We start from the raw sequence: 8,642 nt of genomic DNA, 5'->3' as shown, positions 1-8,642 counted from the left end.
CATTTTCTTTTGTGCACGTTTTTGCCTATTTTCTGTTTTTTCCTCTATTTCCCCATTTCTTCGTATGGCTACTGTGACTTCAGAGACCTGTAAATCTAATGCTTCAGCTTGAGTGGCTTTAGTAAGTAGTCGAAGTTTTTTCAGTTTGGGTGGCTAATGTCTACTACCATATTAGTTGGTTAGTAGTCGAAGTTTTTTCAGTTTGGGTGGCTAATGTCTACTACCATATCAGTTGGTTAGTAATCGAAGTTTTTTAGTAAATTCGAGATATTGAAATTCGAGGTTTTTTATTGGTTTCTCAGTTCTCTTTTGATGCTATCTCTTTGATATGTGTTTCTCACAATCTTCGGAAATATGGCATTCGAAAGTTTCCTTGTTAATAGATACCATCGCCAAATGCTTTGATTTCACAAAGAATATGTGAATAAGATCAGATAAAGCAAGCATTTCAATTATTCTCTTTCTAATTTTCTGAATTTTAAATTTATTGACCAACTCGATTTCTTCCCTTTCCTGAGACTATATTTGTATGTTCCTTCATTTTTAAATATTCATCTCTTTATAAACACTGCTGATTTTTAAAATTTTGTTTATCATTTGTTCTTGGATTTTATTCTTAGAGTGTGAAAAAATTATATGATGCCTATTTTGCCTTTTCGTCATGCAATAATTTTTGCTAATTTCTATATTTTATGCACTGTTAATGCTTACCCATCTCATGTTTTCTCCTAATTTCAATTCTTTTCAATATGATAGTTGTTGCCTAGAAGTTGAAAATATAAGATTGTGGCTCAGAGCATATACGTGACACTTGAACATTGCCAATTGACTCCAATCAACTTGACCATCACAAATGCTTACTTGTTTGGTTTTTGTCTACTGTTTTATTGGACAAGAATATTAATGTTCTCTTTTTAGTTATTTTGATAAGGTTAGAGCATCAATGCCCCTGCTGCCTCCATGTTATCAAATAGTTAAGTTTTGAATTATCAAAAGCATAAAGGCATATGACATTCATATTGATTGTTAGTGTATGTACATACATACGTGTGCCATAATATTGTCACCTATATATATATATATATATATTAGTATTTCTTTGTTCAAGTGATTGCTTTCGTGTTATCAGTTTTTATGTATTGCTTCATGGTTATGAACATTTAGGTGCCATTAGAAAATGTCATCGGCCTTAACAAATAATGGAGGTTTACCTCGACGTTCTTAACGTCGTTGTCATATACCATGCAACACTGCTACGTCAAGTTCTCAAACAAATCTTGGTAGATTGTACTTTAGGTGTCTACGATGCACCTTTTTTCAGTGGTGCGATGATTATAATGAAGGGTTGAACTATGGAGAAAACTTGAGGCAACGGAATGTATCACAGAGGACTCAATCTCTTCAATTGCAAGAAGATGTCATCGTCAATAGAGAACAAAGGGTTATTCAAGAAACAATTGTTGATGAACTAGAGTGTGTGCAATGGGTTTTGTTTTTCTTGTGTGTAATCAACGCTTTACTTTTTTTAGTAATACTTATAAAATGTATTTGAAGGAATTAGGAGAAACTTACCTTCTAGATCAGTTGGTCCATCTCTAACTACTATATAGAAGCTCCTATGAGTATTGTAGTCTTAGATTTTGTAATTTAGTTCATCTACGTGCAAAGTTATGTATTATGCCAAAAGGTGAATGGTCATAGCTTTTTTTGCTATTAGAATGTGATTCTTATTGAATGATATGATGCTATGATATCTGAGTATGTAGTAATAAAAGTAAGCTGCTCCATCTGTATATTTGTCATGTACGACTATGTAGTGTATTAACTGTTGTTAACCATATATGTATGAGTTCTAATAGCGATGGGAGGAACTAACTGGATGTCTCCACAAGATGACAAACTTCTAAATGTGATGGCCCGTTGTGCTGAAGAAAACTTGATGATGAATGGGTTGTTCTGTAGGGAGGGATGAGCCAGAATTACACGTGAGATGTGTGACGCATATGGCCCAGGGTTTGACCAAAGAAGAATAAAGAATCGACTACGAACATTGATGACTAATTATAGTAATATTAAGAAACTTTTCGCAGAATCTGGGTTTGGACGGGTTGAAGAGAGGAGGATGATAATTGTAAATTGGGCAGTATGGAGGAGTATTGCCTGATATAGAATAATAATACTACTTTTTTTATTAAAATTATTTATTAAGTAAAATGTGTTTGTATGTTCATTTTGCAATATTGTCTTATCACAGAACCACAATTGGGCATCAAAATACAAGAGCAAGAGCTTCCATCAAAAGGCTGGCATGGAATCTGTGTATGGGGAAGGGATAACTGAGAAAAATAGAAGTTCTTCTATCTTGGATGGTGCTGACTTGGAATCACCAGCTGTGGGGGACATTGAGCCAGAGCCAGAGGCTGAGGATCGGGATTGGATGCCACAATATGTGGAAGGCAATGTAGTGGATACAGAGGATATATCTAATACTGATGGCGGGGATGTTAGCGAGCCCTCCTCTAGGATCAGAAAGAGTAATCGTGGTCGGTCATCTACATCAGGGGGGACTCCTAGGAGGCAAGTAGGGGAAAACACAATAGGACAACAATTGGCTTATGCACTTAGTTCATTATCGACATCCATAGATAAGATGTTAGAATATTTGGTTAAGGTATTGGAACATTCGGCCCTCTTTCAGACAAAATGCATGGATGATGTGTCTGATGTTTACAAAGAGGAAGGTATTGATCCACAGTTGTACATTAGGGTTGCTGACTTATTTGTGGATCCCAAGAATGCCCGTATATTCCTATCGATTGCTCCACAGTACCGTAAGCTGTGGTTGCAGACCCATATCCTGCAGTGGTAGTTTTATGTTGGTTGGTTATGATGTTAAATTATGCTGACTTGGGAGAAGACTGTTTTTTTTTCTTTGTTTTTTATTATGCGTCAGATGACTTGGATGCTTTTGTTTTGCTTAGGTGGATGGCTTTATGTGGATGTTTTATTTTTTTGTATTTTAAGTGGATGGTTTATTTTTTTTTATGCTTTATGTGGATAGCCTTTATGTGGTTGGTGTATTTTTCTATTCTTTTATGTTGATGTTTTATTTTTCTATGCATTATGTGGATTTCCTTTTTTTATGGTTATTGTGGATTGTTTTTTTTTTATAGATGGTTGTTTTTTTATGGTTTACGTGGATTGCTTTTTGTCTATACTTAAAGTTGATGGCTATTTTCGCATGGTTTATGTGGCTAGTTTTTTTTTTGCATGGCTTATGTGGCAGGGTTTTTTTTATTAGTTTATATAGATGGTTTTTTACTCCTGCCTGAAATGTACGTCTATGTTGGAATTCACAGTTTAGACTGTCAATATGGATCCATATGAGGTAAATGAGATTTAGCATATGCAGCAGCCTTGTGATGTGTTTGGTACTACTACAACTACCTGATACTGAGGAATGGTGTTCACACATGTTCTTTGACTGGTGCCGCATTTGTTTCTTATTTAATACAATCTCATGTGAACAATTGCTTCAATTTATTGCGGATGGACACATATGCCTTTCTAAGCTTGTGTGGAATTTTAAAGGAAGGTGAACTTCTTTGTAATTCTCAGTTTATGATGGTAGAAGAACAAGTAGCTATATTTCTAAATTCAATCGTACACAATGAGCATAATAGTGTGATGCAAATTCAGTTTCAGTATTCTGGGTAAATTATTAGCTATTACTTCAATAGAGTCCTAAATACAATATTGCAATTGGCTTCGTATTTTGTCATCCTTGTCTCATCAGAGGCACTAAGAAAAATAAGAGGGGTTACGAGATTCTTCCATTTTTTCAAGGTGAACACTACGTATATTTTAGATTTAATGAATGATGATGATCTTATTACAATTGCTTATCTAGGAATTTTCATGTTTTGATTACGTTAGAGCATTTGATGGGACCCACATTGCTGCTTGGGTTCCAAAGGCATTGTGAAAGCGATACTGAAATCCGAAAGAGTGAACTATCTCAAAATGTTTTGGCTGCAGTTAACTTCGACATGTACTTGACATATGTACTAGCCAAGTGAGAAGGTTCTGTAGTAGACTTTAGAATTCTGCATAGTGCTATGGAGCGGTACATATATCCATTAGCAGTGCCTCAAGGTAAAAAATAAATGTATATATTAAACATTTCAGGTAAATATGGCAAAAATATTAATATATTGGACATATTGGGTGTTAAGAAGTATTACCTTATGGATGCAGGGTACCCTACTACATGTGGATTCATTACCCCACATTGTGGTGCACGGTGGCACCTTAGTGAGACCTAAGGAAGGAGGTCTCTGAGGACTCCAAAAGAGCTATTAAATCATTGACATTCATAATTAAGAAATGTCGTGGAGCGTACCTTTGGGATATGGAAAGTGAGGTTTTCCATCTTGAGGTCCCAATTTCAATATCCACTTATGACAAGTTAAAATTGTAAATGCCACTTGTATTTTGTACAATTATATCTGAATGAGGCCAGCCCAAAGCTCTAATCAAGAGAGAGCATTTCAGCATCAATTTCTTAGCGAGGTAAGGAGAGATCTCGAGTTGCATAATAGAGCTGAATCAAAAGCAGACGAAGCTAAAGAAGATGAACTTGAGGATCTGAATTGTCAGAGCACGTCTACCCATAATGTTGGGTTACAATTGAGGGCACCAATTATGGAGGAGATGTGGGGACAATATCGAAAACGTCGAAATCATTAGTGTATGCATACATGTGTGTGCCATAAGATTGTCATCTATCTATATATCTCTCTCTCTCTTTCGCTATCTCTCTCTCATTATCTTTTTGTTTAAGTAATTGCTTTCGTGTTATTATTTCAAAAAATAAAAATTTATCTTTTTTGTAATGTATTGGTGTGGTGGCAATATTGAATGGTTAGCTTACAAACTTTTAAATATCTATTTCTCAAATAAATGATATATGTTTGCTCTCTCATTTTCCGAGTTGAAGAATTATTCAAAGAAAAAATGGGCAGAGGACTTTATACATTGGATATGTTTAAATTGCCTCATGCTCAAATATCACTGATGCTTGAGTTTTCATGTAACATGTGGGTGTATAGAGAGCATTAGATGTGGATGGACTTGATGACGATATTCTTCAATAGTTAAATAAATATTGATATTTTTTAATATTTTTACATTTTTGGTAATATGATGGATTGATGGAAGTAACCTTATTTAATTATAAAATATCTTTTAAAAACTGCATTGCGCACATCATATCAATGAAATACATAATGAACAATATTACAGGCACTTTTCAGCTTTCCCATTGCCAAACAGGTGAAATTACCAGCACCACAGTTTATCAAAGATGGTTTCCATCTTTCACCCTACCAATTTTCACCTGCATTTCAGAATTCAGGAAGTCAGCAGCAGAGGTGATTCCCAAGGACACTGCAATGAAAGTTTATCAAACGCTACCAACATTCCATATTTTATTCACACAATGTCCTTTTTGTTGTATATTGAAAGTCCATTTATGGCACTTGAACCCATGAGAATTTCAGATGGTATTAAAAGCAATACCTGCCATGCCATCCATTTAAAGTATGTAAGATTCATTTTCACATTAAAACTTAAAATTTGAGATAGTTTATCTCTCTAATTTATAGGTTTGGTTTGGTTGAATTAATTGTATTTTATAAGTGGGCATCACCATAGTGGAGAAGTCTTGTTAAAAATCAATTTTTTAGGGTAAAGACAAGGATACAAATTTCGAAGAAAGTAATTTCTGACAAAAATACTTTTCTGTCCTAAAATTTCAATCTTCACACCATAATGAAAAAATATTTCTGAAAATATATTTCGAAGTATCCAAACGGCCTCTTAGTTGAAATTTGAGCCCTTAAGGCTGTATTTGACAAAACATAATCTGAATATTCAAAATTATGGAAATTTGAATAAAGCCATTACCAGATATGAATATAGGAAAACATTTATATAAGGGCGAGACTCTAAATAATTAAATTAAGGCGCACCTCAAAAATTCATTAAAAATTGTTGTTTCGGTGGTAAACAACCCTCAATTCGATCATCTCAACCTCAAGATGTATGGACACGAGAAAAAAAGGTTTTCAAGTATTAAAAATAATGCATCTTGAAATGTATTATCTAGACCATTAGTTTTCAAGATTTTAAAGTGTTCATAGATCTACTCAATCTAAAATATTGTTTAGCTTTAAATTCTATTATTAGAGATGAAAATAAATGTTTAGGCCATCATAAAGATTTCTAATATTAATGTTGGCTATGCGGCCTTAGAGCCAAGAGTCTTTCGCTCAGTGGGAGCAAAGAGAGAGAGAGGCTGAATCTGGGTGCTTGACACACTAGGGCCCAAATTCATATACTTCGAGTTTTATGAGGTATGGAGAGCTTGAGTTTTGAGAGAGTGACCTCTTGGAGAGAAGTGATGGTCACTTTTGAGTTAGGACTATATTGATTATAATGCCTCATAGTTGATACGACAAGCCAGGATTTGGAGAATCCAATTGAGTATAATAGAACCCCAATATTTAAAAGAGTATTTGCCCTGTATGGAATGGTCGGCTCATGGGACATGAGCCCGTATCTTGACACGAGACCGTCCCATGACATGTGCACCCACAATCGTATGGGGAAACCACTCTTTTATAGTATTATTCAATTTAGAAGAGCTAGTACACATATGCTTTGAGAGGACCAATGTATTAGAGTAACATGTTCCACAGGGGTGTACCAGTAATCCATTGAATCCCCCGGTGATGGGAAGCTCTTAATCAATGATTTTGATGTGACCAATTATATGTCATTGTCATAGACTATGGAGCATATGTCCATTGGGTCGGTTTGAGACACCGGTGGAACGTCATTCGCGTTAGCCCAATGGAAGACTCCAACTAGTATTATAAGTCTAGAGATCTCATTTACCTTTGACCCAAATTAATCTAAAATTGATAAGAAAAGATTTTATATTGATGATAAATTGTTGAAAAATCATTTGAAGAATTTTTGGGATTTTTGGAGAATTTTTCAAAATTTTTAAATAATAAAAAATGTGATTTTCAAATTTGTTGATCCCAAGTGGCTATAGGCATGCCACATGGCACTCCCACTTCCCCACTCATAGATGACATCAAGCTGACATCATATCCATGTGGGGACATATTTGTCATTAGTTTTTTTGGTCGTATTGTGTTATAACACGTTACTTTGTTATTTAAAGTGTGATATATTGTTATGACTTAAGTTTCATTTAAGTCACATGTCTTTTTTTTGTTCAAATGTGTCATTTTTGGCATGTGTCAAGTGATGGGATTTTGAGAATTAAATTGATTTATATTATTATCTACATATGATTTTGTGGCATGTTGGGTATATCTTATGTGGCACCACCTTTAGGCTTGACCCATGTGAAACTTTAGTGTTGTTGAAATCCTATTAGTGGTGTTATAAGATATTTTATTCACATGTGTAGATGTCCCATATTAACTTTATGTCCATGTCCTTGTCTTTTATTGACTCTCACAAATTATTCAAAAATCATGGGCATAATTGTAAACATAAATTTGGATTTAATGAGAAATAAAGCATGGAATTAATGGATTTAAGGTAAAATGACTATAAACCTAGGTTTTAAGGAATGAATAGTATAAAAAAACTCATCCATTAACCTTGGTAATAAGATATAAATGAGTGACTTGGATAAAAGCCTCTCATGTGCCATTAACCAAAGGCATCAAGGGTCAAGATCAAATCTACCTTTATGATCTAGGTATAAAAATAATTTATGGGATCAATTATAACCTTAATTTGGAGTTTCACTTCAAAGAGAGAGGGAGTCCCCTTGACAAAAATGTGGCCATCATGGCCCGCTTGAGATCAACACCCCCATTCTTGTGTTCTTTATTTTTGAAGCCTTGAGTTAAAACCTTTTGATGGAGTAGTCCCTCATGTGAGATCGTGCCCATAATATTAATTTCACCAAGGTATTGATTTTTCTTCATATATTCTATTTCCTACTTCATTTCCATTATTGCTTGCTGTAATTCTTAATTTACAATAGTTTTTTTTATCTTTTGGCCATGAAAACTTGATATTTGAAGAGTCTCAAACCAATATTACGGTCTATACACATACTATGTGTGACTAGCTTACTTACTTCATGATTTTGAGTAGTTTCACATTGATTTTCTTGATCTTATTTTTTTGGAATTTTTATTGAGAATATACAAATGATGAGAGATTTATTTCATCATCTTTGAGCATATGAAATAGTCCATTTAGTTCCTTTTTGAATATTGAAAAGTTTATGTGGTCTCTTATAGACCACATGTTGTAGTTTCACCATAACTTCCTTATTTTGTGTAGTATCTATCTCAAATTATTGAAGGCTTTTTCGTTACATGTCTCTCTCATGATTTGATCTCCATTAAGTGAAATAAAAGTGATCATTTTTTTCCCATTGGATTGATCTCATTGAGTCATTATTATTACGCATGCCTTAGATAAGGGGACAAAATTAAGTCATCAAAAGGTCCTTTTGTGGCCAAGGCATAAGAGGTTCGAACCATGGCTTCTCCTATGTATGTTTGCATGTTAATTTGATGTAT

The sequence above is a fragment of the Amborella trichopoda genome, chromosome 10 (assembly GCF_054954075.1).
Source record: "Amborella trichopoda isolate Santa Cruz 75 chromosome 10, AtrichopodaSantaCruz75HAP2 v2.0, whole genome shotgun sequence".
NCBI lineage: Eukaryota > Viridiplantae > Streptophyta > Magnoliopsida > Amborellales > Amborellaceae > Amborella > Amborella trichopoda.
This window is presented reverse-complemented; position numbering follows the sequence as displayed.